Here is a 14,278-nt window from a genome sequence, read left to right on the forward strand (position 1 = left end):
AACCCTACCACCAATATTCCTCTAGTCCCTTAAACTCCAGCATATCCACAGAGGCAGAGGGAAAGCCAGCATACAAACCAGATCCCACCTTCTTCCTGAGGAAGCTGCCACTGCACGCAGCTGTGGGCCCTGTCATTGATCTAGTATGTAGTATGGACTGTCTGGGACCTAGGGGAGGGATGGAGAATAACAGCCGCAGAGACACAGTCTTTAGGGTCTATGAAGGGGAGACACACACCAGGATCCTGCACAGGAACTTGAAAGGAAGCTCCCACTAACCACAAAATCAGGCTTCTCAAAAATTCTAACCTCTTTCTGGATCCTGAGAGAAAGGGACAGTGGGGAACAAAGGAGGTTGCTGGAAGAAAGGAAGGGGTACACCCATGCAAAGCTCCTGGGGTCCTGTGGGCTAGGGTTGCCCCTCCTTCAGTTTGCCAGACACAAGGAGGAACAGCTTCATTAACCATGCCGGCCCCTTGACTCAGCAAACCCCACTCCCCCAGGCCTGCAGGCGAACCACACCTGTCTTCCTACCCACTCCTTTTTTTTTTTTAAGACAATGGAAAATTCACTGGACAAACCAGGACATGGTGAGTGTAGGGTTCTTTCCTGGTAGGGCCACCAGTTTGGCCTGGCTGAAAATTGAAAAGCGTGGGTTATTCAGCAGCCTGCATTTGTTCTCAAAGCTTTCTATATCACAATGAGATGCCTAAACAGAAGAGAAAAATCTAATTTCTTTCTCATCATACATTTTCTCAAACATGAGGTGTTTGATTTTAAAGAGCAACCAAAGGCTTGAGAAGACTTAGCAAGGGAACTGTAGGGAAGGCAATTCAGTGCTACTAAGAGCAGAGAAACTGTTGCACCAAGAAAATGCTACACAGTATGTTTGGGATGAAGGAGTTTTGTCCTGCACAAAGTCCTCAGTGAAAGGCATCACTCCAATACCACAAAGGCTGCCTTCCATGCCAAAGAGGCAGTAGCTGGTTCTGCCGGGACACATATTCAGCCAACGGTGTTTGGTGATTATTAGAAACTAAACACAGCCCAGGAGGTGGAGAAAGGAGCAGAAAAGGCAAAGGACCGGAACTCCACTTTTACAATCTGCCAGCACTTACCGACTTGACTTACTAGGGCACTGGAAAAGTGTATCTTAGTAAATGGGGCTGCTGCTACTCAGACAAGAACCCTGACATTTGCTGGCCTGCTACAGCTTTCTGCCTGTCTCTTCCTTCGAGCTGCTGAAAATGCAAACCCATCATTTCCAGGCTGCCAGAGATGCTGATGTGGGCTGCCTGGTTGGTTGTAGATGCCATTACTCTCCTATAACTTTGACGATTGTGAGATGTAAAATTCCCAGAAGGCACAGTTCCTAAGTGCCCAGTGCTTGACAACTATGCCCACCGGCTCCAGGTTTGGCCTTTGGTCAGTGGAGTTGATGATCACATTCCCTGCAGTTAGTATGAATCATGCTGAGCCTGGTATGTGTTCTATGCTCTCTAAGGAGGAATTCTCTCCCATGTGAAAATAATATATTCATATGTGTGCATTGTTGTACTTGAATTGTGAGCACTGTTGTGTATTGATGCATATAAGCAACACCCAGACATCTACAAAGGCTTTGAAGCATTTAATTCCATTTAAATGGACTCCATACCCTTGGAATGTGCTATTTAAGTGTTCATGAATTTTTTTACACACCATTTTTACAGTTCATTTGTTTATGATGTGACATGGTAAATAATTTTTGTTGGTTTTGTGTTCTTTTTGTTTCTCAAGAAAATAAATGTACATAATACTAAGCAAATGAATAAATTATTAAAATATGGACTTTATGATCATGCCCACCATTAAAAATAAATTTATTTTATTTCTTTCATACTGTGACTGTTCCAATGATGAAAATTTATATGGCCCTTATACATATTGATGTCATGTATTTAAGCTTTGTTCAATATTGATGAGTGTTCCCTAATAAAATATTTTAAACCTCTTTATCTAAATACATAATGCCCTCATTACTCAGTTGTGACATGCTGTTAATACGGCTAGTAATAAATGGAGTGGGTATTTGAGATAGGAAAGCTGTTGTTGGGAGAATGGACACAGGATGGCTGCATTCAAGACACAGGCCATATGACTGGGTCATTGGGCCTAGAGGGAAGTAACCAGAGAAGGAAGTAATAGAAGTCAGACATGGAGATATTAAATGTGTTCTAGGCCGATTGTATTGAGTGGCCCAAAGCCAAGGTAAGATTAGAGCAGCCAGTGGTCCGAAAAGAGTGTGGGCAATTCAGTCCAAGGAGAACTTTCCAATAGAGACTAGTTTCTACTAGTTTCCACAATGACAGAATCTCAGAACCCCAGAGTTACACTTGAGCCCCATGCCCTCTAAAAGATTGCTCATGATGACCAAGTGAGCTTTAGTCCGGGAGTGCAGGGATGGATCAACTTGTACAAATCAGTACATGAGACTAGCAGATGCAGGGGCAGAAATCACATGATCACCTCAACAGATGCAGAAAGGCCTTCAGTGAAGTCTAATATCCTTTTGTGATAAAAAGCCCCACAGGACTAGAACTGAATAATGGATAAACAAAAAAAAAAATGAATGGAAGGGATATACCTCAACAAAATAAAAGCTTTTTATGCCAAACCTACAACCAACAGTATACTAAGTGGGAAACCACAAAACATCTCTACTAAAGTCAGGGCAAGAGCAGGGTGTCCATCCTCTCTACTCTCATATATACAAGGTTTGAAGTCTTGGTTATAGAAATAAGATAAGAGAAAAAAGTAAAAGGACCACAAACAGGCACTAAAGAAGCCAAATACTTACATAGGAGGCCTAAAGATCCCACCAGAAAACTCTTGGACATGGTAAACACTGTCTATAAAATATCAGGATATAAAATCAGCATACAGAAACCAGCAGCTTTGCTATATGCTAACTGCAAATAATTCCACTCATAATAATATACAGAAAATAAAATATCTAGGGAAAGCCTTACTAATGAAGTGAAAGACCTCTATAATAGAAAATTTAAAATACTAGAGAAATTGAAGAAGTCATTTAAAAAGGCTTCCCACACTCAAGGATAGTCAGAATTAATATAGTGAAAATAACTACATTACCAAAAGCAATGTACCAATTGTGTAACCCCCATCAAAATGCTAATGACAATATATCATATATGTCACACACACACACACACACACACACACACACACACACACACACATATATCCTAAAACCCATATAAAAACACAAAAGACCCTAGTGTTATTTATCGGGCGTGAATGAGAACAGACCACGAGATACAACAAAAACCAATTTTAAGAGTTTATTAGGAGGATAGAGGAAGGCAAGTGGACAGGCCTGATGGAGAGGGAAATGTGTGCACCAGGGCAGGGAATGGGTAGAGTCTGCTTTTAAGAATCACCTCGAGCATCTGTATAGGGGCTTATGTAGCCATGTCATGCACATTGATTATGTGGCCATGCTGCACACGGATTATGTAGGACGGAAGGCCCTGGAGTGACTAAGCATTTTGCCCGAATGCTGATAGCGCGTGCGCTGTGAGAGTCTGGAAGCTGCTAGGGTGTCGCGAATACTAACACCTGGAGTGAAAATGTACTCCTGAGAAGAAAACAAAACCAGACCCACTTTCAGGGTATACTTTCAGAACCACGTTCACAGATGCAGCATGGTGTTGGTCAAAAACAGACACATAAATCAGCAAAACAGAAGACCCAGCACTAAACCAACCAAGTACAGGCGCCTGACCTTTTAGAAAGATGCCAAAACATACATTCAGTAAAAGACAGCCTCTTCAACTGGTTGTTCTTGGGCAACTGGCTGTCCACATGTAGAGAAACAAACTAGATCACTATCTCTTAACCCAGACAAAACAGATTCCAAATGTATCAAAGTCCTTAACTAAGACCTGGACCTCTGGAACCGTCAGAAGGAAACATTTCAACACATAGATGTAGGGAAGTGCTGTCTCAATAGGATTCCAGTAGCTCAAGAATTAATGCCAATGCTTGACAAATGGGGTTGCTTGAAACTAAAACCTTCCCAGCAGGGGAACAGTTCTTAAGCAAAGAGACAGAGTGCAGGATGGGAGCGCATCCTAATTAGCAATATACTCAGCACAGCATTAATGTCTAGCATCTCAAGAACTTAAAGTGCTAAACACCAAGAGAAACAAAGCAGCTAACCAACAGACAAGCCAGTGCACAGACCTCAAAAGATGAACTACAAATTGTCAAGAAGCTTGGTGTGGTGGGTGCTGGAGAGATGGTTCAGCACTTAACAGCCCTGTTTGGTCTTCTAGAGGACCTGAGTTCAGTTCCCAGCACCTACATGGCAGCTCACAACTGTCTGTAACTCCAGTTCCAAGGGATCCAACTTCCTCCTTTGGCTTCTGTGGATACTACGCACGTGAGATGCACAGACATGCACACAGGCAAAATATCCATACATATAAAATAAATAAATCTTTTTTTAAAAAAATATGAAAAAAAAATTTCAACATCCTCAGTAATTATGGAAATTCAAAGCTACACTGAGGTTCCATCCTCGGTCAAGAAAAGCATAAAGGCAGGTGCTGGTACAGATGTGGGGAAAGAGGGACCCTTAGATACTGCTAACGGCAGTGTGAGTTAGGCAAGCCGCGATAGCCAACATGCAGGTTCTTCAAAAAGCTAAAGGCAGAACTACCATTTGGCTGTGCCTCGCCACCTCTGGGTATGTACCTGAAGGATGCTTAGTTATCCTTTCACAGAGATACTTGAGGCCCCTTGCTCCCTGCATCACTCTTCCCAACAGCCAAGCCATGAGTCGGCCGAGGTATCCGTCAACAATGAATGGATACAGGAAACACCAGAGATACACGTATGTCCATACATATAGGACGAAGTTGATTCAACCATGAAGAAAGGAATTGTGTTGTTTGCCAGGGAGTAGGTTTAACTCGAGATCATTGTATTAGGCAATATAAGCGGGACTCAGGAAAAAAAATATCACACGTTTTCTCTCATTTGTAGATCCCAGATTTTATAGAGATACATAAACCCATTTACATGTGCATGACATGAAAGCAGAGAGGCTGGGGTGTGGAGAAGAAACTGTCCAGACAGGGAGAAAGGGGAAAAAGGATATGGAGGTAAATATGGTCAAAATACATATTGTACTTGAAAGAATTCTTTATGAAGCCCAGCACCACATACACTAAACACTCGCTAATAAAAATGTAAAGAATGGCAAGTCTTTTTCTACATTCGATTCCTAAGAAATGCCTCTTGTGGGGTGCATGTTTTAGGTACTACATAGCACTGGCTTCTTACTTCCACCTACACTGAATTTGTTAGTCTCGTTCAGACTCAAAAGGTTGAGTGATAATTCTGCCCCTTTCCATTTTGATGTTAGCCAAGGTATTTAATGATTCTATGAACCAGCTTTCCCAGACAGAGACTGAACACTAAATCATTCTGCTGACCAATTATCATCAGTCCTGTTTATAAATGTAAATTGCTTCTAGCAGAATTTCCAGCAAAAGAATTAGTGTTGTGTAGATGGGAAAAAAAAACACTCTGTGTCCTCACTCCTCGCTGTCATTCTGTTCTGATCCATGCACTCCTTATTTAAAACAGAATTTATGTACATGGAAAGCTAATCACGTTGAGGTTGAGGTGAGTACTGGGGTCTGCACACTACCACACGCCGCCACCGTGCAGCTCCCTTCTGCAAGAATCACATGCAGAAAGACACGAGTCAAGGAAGTGGCATTCAGTTTGTAGTAGTCCCCAGAGAGGTCCCACATCCTGGGTGTCCTTATTGAGCCCTTCTGACTCCTTCAGGCTCTCCACACCTGGCTTGTTTGAATCTAACATGCCTAGGGCTGAAGAATGCTGGAGGCTTGATCTTGAGATCCTTCCAAAATCCCCACATGGAAATCCAATTTCCATTGTGAATGTACTTGAGGATGAGGCCTTTGGAAAGTAATTAGGTAAGGAGGGAAGAACCGTCTCTTACAGGACTGGTGGTCTCCCCAAATACCACATATTAGGGAAAGGAAAGGTAACTAGGGAAGACCAAAGAGAGAAGATGTTGGGAGGGCATAGAAGGATATGTAAACACAATCAAAGCATGGTGTGTGTGCGTGTGTGTGTGTGTGTGTGTGTGTGTGTGTGTGTGTGTGTGTGTGTGTGTGGAAATGTCCCAGTGAAGTTTATTAACTTGATTTTCAACTTGATAAGATCCAGAATCACCATAAACACAAACTTCTGGGCATGTCTATGTCAATACTGGTTGGGTTAATTGAGATGGGGAGTTCTACATGTGGGTGGTACCATTCCATGGGCTAGGGTTCATCTCTCTCCACTCCCTGACTGTGGATGTGACCAGCTGCCTCCTGCCCCTGCCCCCATGTCCTCAACAGTGAGGGACTATGCTCTTGAGCTGTGAGACGGAATAAACCTCCCCTTTCATATGTTGCATGCATTGGGTACTTTGTACCAGCAACATGTAAAATAGCTAATACAATTAGTGTATCTTAATAACTATAATAAATAACAAAATGGCAATACTACCCCCCAAAAATGACCTCAGAAAATTACCTCATCCCCTTCTACCTTACGAAATTACATCCAGAAGAGCATCTACAAACCAGAGAACAGACCTCTGACACTGTGCTTCTGGGCACCTTGGCCTCCACAAATTCCTGTTGAGTAGAAGCCACCAGTTTATGGCTTTTTTTATATAACAGCCCAGACTAAGACAAAAGAACACCCCAATGTTCTCATTCATCCAACTCCACAAACAAAACAGGCAGAAACACTGCTAAGTTTTAGCCACACCTACTATACAAGCCAGCCCCTGACCATAGAGTGACAGAGAGGGAACATTAACAAGGTAGGGCGGCTTTCTTACACTAAGACTATGAGGCTCAAAGACAACCATCTAGATTGTATCTTCCTCCTTGGTATAGGGATGAGAACACTGGAAGGTCTGAGGGTTTCAGAAAAGTCGGGGCCCTAAGGTCCTTCCTCTCTGTACACAAAGGTATAGATACAGGAAGAGAAGAGGCATCCATATAAACACTGTATGAAGGTTTAAACTGAGAAGGCCCCATTCCAGTGGCCTTCAGCCCTGCTCCCAAGAGGCAATTACCACTGCTTATTAACTGATTCATACAACATGTTTCCACTGAGCATTCCCTGTATACCAGATGTCATCTCAACATGCATTAAGAAAAATGTAATGCGGGAAAGATGTGACCATGATGATTGCATGCTTGACATCTTCCAGAAAGGGTCTACGCACATTCAAATATGCAGCTCTTTTTAATCGCCTTAAAAAGCAGAGTGAGCTGGATCTTCTGATTGGTTGCCCTCGGTGCATTTTATAGACCAGCAACTGAGCAAATGGAGGTTCTTGGTTATCTTAGATCTTGTGTTTCTGCCTTAACAAACACACCACAGAGTTAATGCCAAGTCCAGTCTCCTGCCCTTTGGAAAACAGCGGTTTAGTATCGGGAGTCACAAAATGACTGTGAGAGCTTATTTTAGAGTTTCTAGCATTTTGAAGGGCCATAAACTTGTTTCAACAGTGTTGTCACTGCCCAAAATATTTCTGAAACTTCTGAGATTGCCTTTGGAGTCAATTTATGTATGGTACCTCCCCCTGAAAGTCCTTTATTTGCTTGTGACCATAGATAATACTAGCCGTGACTACAAAATTCCTTTCTCAAATGAGAAGTATGAGCCTTCTAGGCTCAGGGAAAGCTTCTGGGACCCCTGCTGTTCAGGTCCTCAAGTGACTATTGCCAATGCATTGGCCAGATGACTTTGTCATCCTGTTAGCCAGATGCAAGTCACAGAGGTCAGACCACTATAAAAAGCTGTTCGGAATAGTCACTGGGAAAAATTAGGTCAATGCTTTTTACAGATTTTTCTCTTTTTTTTTCCTTTATACTTTCTTTTTTCCTTCTTACATTTTCCTTTTTTTCGTGTGTGTGTGTGTGTGTGTGTGTGTGTGTGTGTGTGTGTGTGTGTAAACCAGAAGTTAGTTTAAAGTGTCATTCCTTGGGCCCCATTCCTCCTTGTTGTTGTGAGACAGTGTCTCTCATTGGCTTGAGATTGAGCAGAACTCAATGGAGTGGCAGCCATCTTGCTTTCCTATAGGCTCCTTGCCCACAGCCATCAATCACACAGGGTTCCCCAAACTAGGCAGGGACTGCCTGACTACTGATGTTGGAGCATAGTCGCTGAAGGGCTTGGCTTTATGGAAGCCTACTTACTACAGTCAAAAGGAGAGACAAGAACCAAAGCTGTTTACCACACAGGGCCAGCATCTGCAAGAACTCTTCCTGGCAGACTGAAATCGAGAGCAACCTGAAGTTTAGGACGATGTGAAGGTAACAGAAGGACTGCTCTCAGCCTCAGGGCATGATGGGTAATAGCTTACAACAAAGAAGGTGACCGCAGGTCTCATTTTGTTCCTTCTTCCCTAGCAAAGAAAGTATTATATTTTGCAATGACTCCATGGTTAAGAACACTTTCTGCCCTTACCTAAGACCAGGGTTCAACTCCTATCACCCATATTGGGTGGCTCACAACTACCTTAACTCCAGATGGCGCCCTCTTCTGGCCTCCTCAAGCACCTGCACTTATGTGCACATGCAAACATGTACACATTAACAAAAGCTCTTTAAAACTTGCCAAGTAATGCATGCACATTGAGAAAGAGTTTGTGGGAAGTATACCCAAGGCAGGTAGAACAGTCCAAGGAGTTCCACGGACAACGTGGCCAGAGAAGGAACAGAGCCCAGAAATGAGTTGTGACAGGTCCAGGCTCCAACATCCCACCTTCCCTTGGCACTGGCTGAGTAAATGGTAAGCAGAGTTAGTTGCCCTCTATTTGCAGCTTGGGAGCAGGTGTTCTTTGAAATGCTTTCAATATGTTAATTCATCTAATGCTTTCAATAGAATTTTGATGCAGGTTCTGGGTTTTTATTTGTTTGTTTGTTTGTTTTTCTTTCAGGAAGAGAAACTGGAGTTCATCAAGGACTGGGAGTTTAGAAAATTGACACATGTGGCCAAAGTGGAATCTGAATCCAGTCATTTTGATTTCAGAGACCTTGTGTGTGTTGATGTGCATGTACACATAGGTGCATGTGTGTGCATGTGTGTATTTTGAGTATGTGTGTATGTGTGTGCAGGTCCACATGAGCATGTATGGAAAGCCAGAAATTAATGTCCACATGTCCTCCTCAACCACTGCCCTAACTTATTTTTTGTGACAGGGTCTCTCCCTGAACCTAGAACTCTGTTTTGGCTACACTGGCTGACCAGCATGGTCCCAGGATGGACCCATTTCTATCTTCCTGCAAAGAGACAAACACGCAGTCCCTTACTCAGCTTTTATGTGGATCCAGGGGATCCTTGTGGTTGTGAAGCAAGCACTCTACCCACTGATCCACTTTGTCAACACCTCAGGAAACCAACTTTTTAACCACAGCTTCTGAAAATTGGACTTATTTCAATAGAGACTCAAATGGAAGAATGCAGCTTACATCTGTAGGCAAATGAGCTTTGTGAGGACCTCCCCTATAAACAGCGTGGATCTGGGGAACATGAAGGGGGAGAGGTCAGGGGGTTGTCTGAACAGTAACAGAGCTGAGAGCTACTAGGGGAAGGGGCTGCTGCTCCCGAGGAGGAGGACTGGAATCTTGGAGCTGAGTCTACCAATTTGTTGTTTTTCCAGACTCACCAATCAGATCAAACTCTTCCTAAATGAGATGGATGGAAGAAAAGATATAGACTAGGGAGGGTCACTCCCTCCAGCATAGGCACACAGGATAATTCAGAACAGCAGAAGGAGCCAATAGAAATCCAGCGTGGCCCACAGAACCAATGATAGCTCAGTGAGGAATCCAAAGCCAGGATGGAGGGGATGGAGGGGGCGGCCAATGACAAGGCAAGGGCTGGCGGGGTCGGCAAGTGGGACATTTGTGAAGTGGCTGTAACCAGCTTCCTGAAGCGGGCCCTTGACTGGAACTGTCTGTGAGTCAGCTGTCTGTTACTGTGGTGAAAGACCTGAGGCGATCAACAAGAAAAAAGGAAGATTTATTTGAGCTCATGGTTGCTGGGTCTGGTCATTTGTCAGAGTTGCTTTGGGCTTGTCACAGTGCATACATCATAGTGGAGGCATTAGAGAGGCAGCTCACTGTCTGGAAACCAGAAATCAGAGGGAAACCAGGGACTGAAGTCCTTCATTCCTATTCAGAAGCTCATCCCCAATGAACTCATTTCCTCCAGCTAGTCCCGTCTCTCTTTAAATGTTTTTATTATGTTTTTACTGACTTACTTTGTGTGTTTACAGGAGCATGTATAAGCCACCAGACTGGGTAGAGGTCAGAGAGAAATGTGTGTGAGTCAGTTCTGTCTTTCTATCTTGTGAGTCTCAAGATCAAACTCCGGTCACCAGACTTGGATGCAGGTGTCTACCCACTGAGACACCTCACTCGGCCCTCCTCACCTCTTACAGTTCCCACCTCTTCCTTTAGGATTGTGGCCTGAGGATGGCCTTTGACCTAGGTGGCTTGGGAGGATATTTCAGACCCAGACTAACCTCTGTCTAATCTCTTCTCAGCCAGCTTCTAAAGTCTAGACTGTGTCCCTTTCACAGATGGAGATACTGAGGTGTGTTCCCAGCAAGTGCTGTCATTTGCCAGAGTCATAGCTCTCCTCTCCCTGTCATGTAGCCTAACTTCTTAGAAAAGAGGGGGGAAAAAACTTGCTGAGCTATTAACAAGGCCCCACAACCCTTCAGATTCTCTATTACATATAACGAAGTTCTTAGTAAAATCTTTAATGTGATTTCTCTCTGAAGAACTGTCTGTCATTCCTCATGCCTGACAATATTTGGAATGGGGGTGCATGGCTTTAGAACAAGACATAATATTTAGAGCTGGGGCATCCCCGGATACGTGGCTGCCATCACTATGCTGGTCCCCCGTTCCCAAAGCAAGCATCTTCAGGAAAGTGCTCTCCTACACTCAGCTATATTAAGTAGCCTCCAAATTAATTCTGTGGTCCCAGGAGTGGGCTGATTCCATCTGACTTCCTCACTATCTGATGAGAAATCCAAGGAGACACCTCCCATTGTCCAGGCTTTTGCAGCGACCTCAAGACTTCAGACTCTTTGGAGACTCAGTGTTGAAACCCCAAGATAGTAAATATTGCTTCCAGGGGGGAAAAAAAAATCTCTTCTCAGAACTCAGCTCAGTAAGACTCTCTTCAAACAGCAAACTGAGCTAATACCCCGGCTTGCCACAGCTGACTGATAGTTGGAATGCCCATTTAATCCTCAGTTATTCCCCACACAAAGGGTCAGGTGCTCCCGTCATGTTATGATAAATATTTAATGTAAGAAGAGAGGGATTCTTCTTACCAGGCTCGGTATTCTGTAGATGTCAGGAGCATGGAGGTGTGAGACACACTCCCACCTGTGCTTAGAACACAGGTCCTCATCTCTTCACAGTGTACAGCTGTGAGGCTGAGGAGAGGATACTAGGCCACAGCAAGGCAAATGAGTGAGAGCCTCGAGTCTCGGGCAAGTTTGCTGTGCACATCTCTGTACTGAAATGGTCTGAGAAAACATTCAGTTCTTAAGGGGAGAAAATTACCCTGCTGGACAAGCTATGCTTCATGGTTGGCTTGGCATGAAGCTTGTGGGGGACATGACTCAGTGGGTACAGAGCTGGCCTTACAAGCATGAGAAACTGTGTCTGGTCCCCAACAGTTATGTAAAAATGCCAGCGGTGGTGGTACACGCTTGTCATCCCTGCACTGGGGAGGCAGAGACAGGAGGATTCCTGGGCTTCCTTAGCTGGCCAGTCCATCTGAATCAGTGAGTTCCAGGCCAGTGAGAGACCCTGCCTCAAAGGAGATGTACGTTTATGAGGATGGTACCCAAAGTTGTCCTCTGGCCTACACACACACACACACACACACACACACACACACACACACACACACACACGAGCATGCACACATACATTTTTTTTTTTTTAAAGTTTATCTAGGAAAATCCTCGCTGGATCAAGAGACCCATCCACTCCTTTATTTCCATAAGCCTCAAAACCAAAAGTTTATGGGAAGAAATCCATAAGATCAGAGAACTATCCCTCAATCCTGGAGACCAGGTTGCAGTTACCATAGACCACAAGTTTCTGTCCCAAGGGCCTCCAGCGTTGCTTCCAGAACCTGCTCTGGCCCCTCCCCCAGTCATTCCAGTTAAGCCATTAGCCAGGAAGGGCTAATAATTAGCCTATGGACAAAGCTTGGAGTTGGTGCCCAGAGAGTCTGAGTGTGGGCTCTGAATATACTTTCAAGTGATAGCAATAACATTGCCTCAAGCATTTCTGTTTAAATACTGTTTATTCAGTATGTGTTGCTGATTCATTCACATCAAACCCACCACAGTCAGGACATCTCATCCTGAGAAGCATACTCAGCATGTGTGGGTCTCAGTAGGGAGGGGAGGGGGAAGGATGACGACACTGTGACAAGGAAAATCTCCAGCAAATAAAAGCCAAAATGTGGCACTACATAGGTCGTTAAAGGACACTTGTTTATTGAAGACAGACTGTCATTATGATGGCTAATACTGATTGGCAGCTTGACAGGTCGGGATTCACCTAGGAAACAAGCCTCTAGGCATACCTGTGAAAGATTTTATTAGATTAGGTTATCTTCTGGGCATGCCCTATAACCTGCATTAAGTTAATAAGGACTTGTTAATTGATATAAGTCCAATTCTCAATTCAGGTATTCATCTGTAACTGCAGCACTCTTGTGGCAACATGGGAGGCAAGGCCAGGAGAATCATTTGGAAGCTTTGGGACTAGCTAGCCTGGAGTACACAGCACCTTAGCAGAAACAAGAGAGATCCTGCCTCAAAAAGTGGAAGTTGGGAAATGACTCCTATGGTGATATTTTATTTGTACTGAAATGTGATTTCATTTGTATGTTAATAAATAAAGTTGCCTGGTGGTCAGAGCTAATAGCAAGCCATAGCAGAAGCTAGGTGGTGGTGGCACACGCCTTTAATCCCAGCACTTGGGAGGCAGAGCTAGGTGGATCTCTGTGTGTTCAAGGATACAGCCAGCATGGAGACACACGCCTTTAATCTCAATACCAACCATAGAAGACCTGGAGGTCTGTATAGACAGGCAGTGACAAGGAGGTCATGTGGTTGGGTTTACAACCAATGAGAAGGCAGAACAGAAAATCAATAAAAGGACAAACACACAGAAAGTAGGTCTCTTTCTGAGGAGAAGTTCAGCAGTGGCAGTGAAGGGTAAGAAAGGATTTTTAGCTCTTAGTTACTGCTATGACCTCTTAGGCTTTTAACTAGGCATTTGACTCTGTGTTTCTTATTTAATAAGACTGTTCATCTACAGACTCCTAAAAGCTGTCCTCTGACTTCCACGTGCATACCACTGCAAACATGCATGCACTCTCTACATAATAATAATAACTATTATTATTGTTGTTGTTGTTACTTAGTTTTTTGAAGGAAAACACTCCCTGAGTCACCTTTCATGGCTCTTTGCTTTTGACTATGAACACAATGTAACCAGCCAACCTCAAGCTCCCTCTATCATTACTTTCCCACCATGATGGATTGGATCTTTGAACTGTGAGCCAAAATAAGCCCCTCCTCCATCAAGTTGCTTTTGTCAAGGAATTTTATCACAGCATCAGACAGGTAACTAATACAGAAAACACAAGACAAGTAGCTGATGCTCAACTTGGGCTGGACATGTGTGCCTCTGAGTGGGAGGAGTCACTCTATCCACCCTTTCTTCCTTTAAATCTAGAGTTTAGCTTAGCAAATGTTGTAAGGTTAAAGCCCTGTTTCTTTTTTTGGTAAACATCGGATTATTCCAGCAATTTCATCCAACAACTTACTTGTCCCAGCTTCTGTAAATTCACACAGAGTGATTAAGGTAGGTGTTCAATCTTTAGAACTCTTGTAGATGCCATTTCCATCACTCACAGAGATCCTTAAACTAAATTTATCTTAATGTCACTATAAATACCAAATGAGGAAGCTTCATTTATTTCCCATTTCTGATTATACTCAGTTGACTCATCCATCTACACTCCACAGATAAACGAATTCAGTGCATTCCAAATAGAATGTTCCTTGTCACATAAAATTTCATGAGTTATTTTTAAGGAGATAGGTACATTATGTGTG

The sequence above is a fragment of the Onychomys torridus genome, chromosome 9 (genome assembly GCF_903995425.1).
Source record: "Onychomys torridus chromosome 9, mOncTor1.1, whole genome shotgun sequence".
Lineage (NCBI taxonomy): Eukaryota > Metazoa > Chordata > Mammalia > Rodentia > Cricetidae > Onychomys > Onychomys torridus.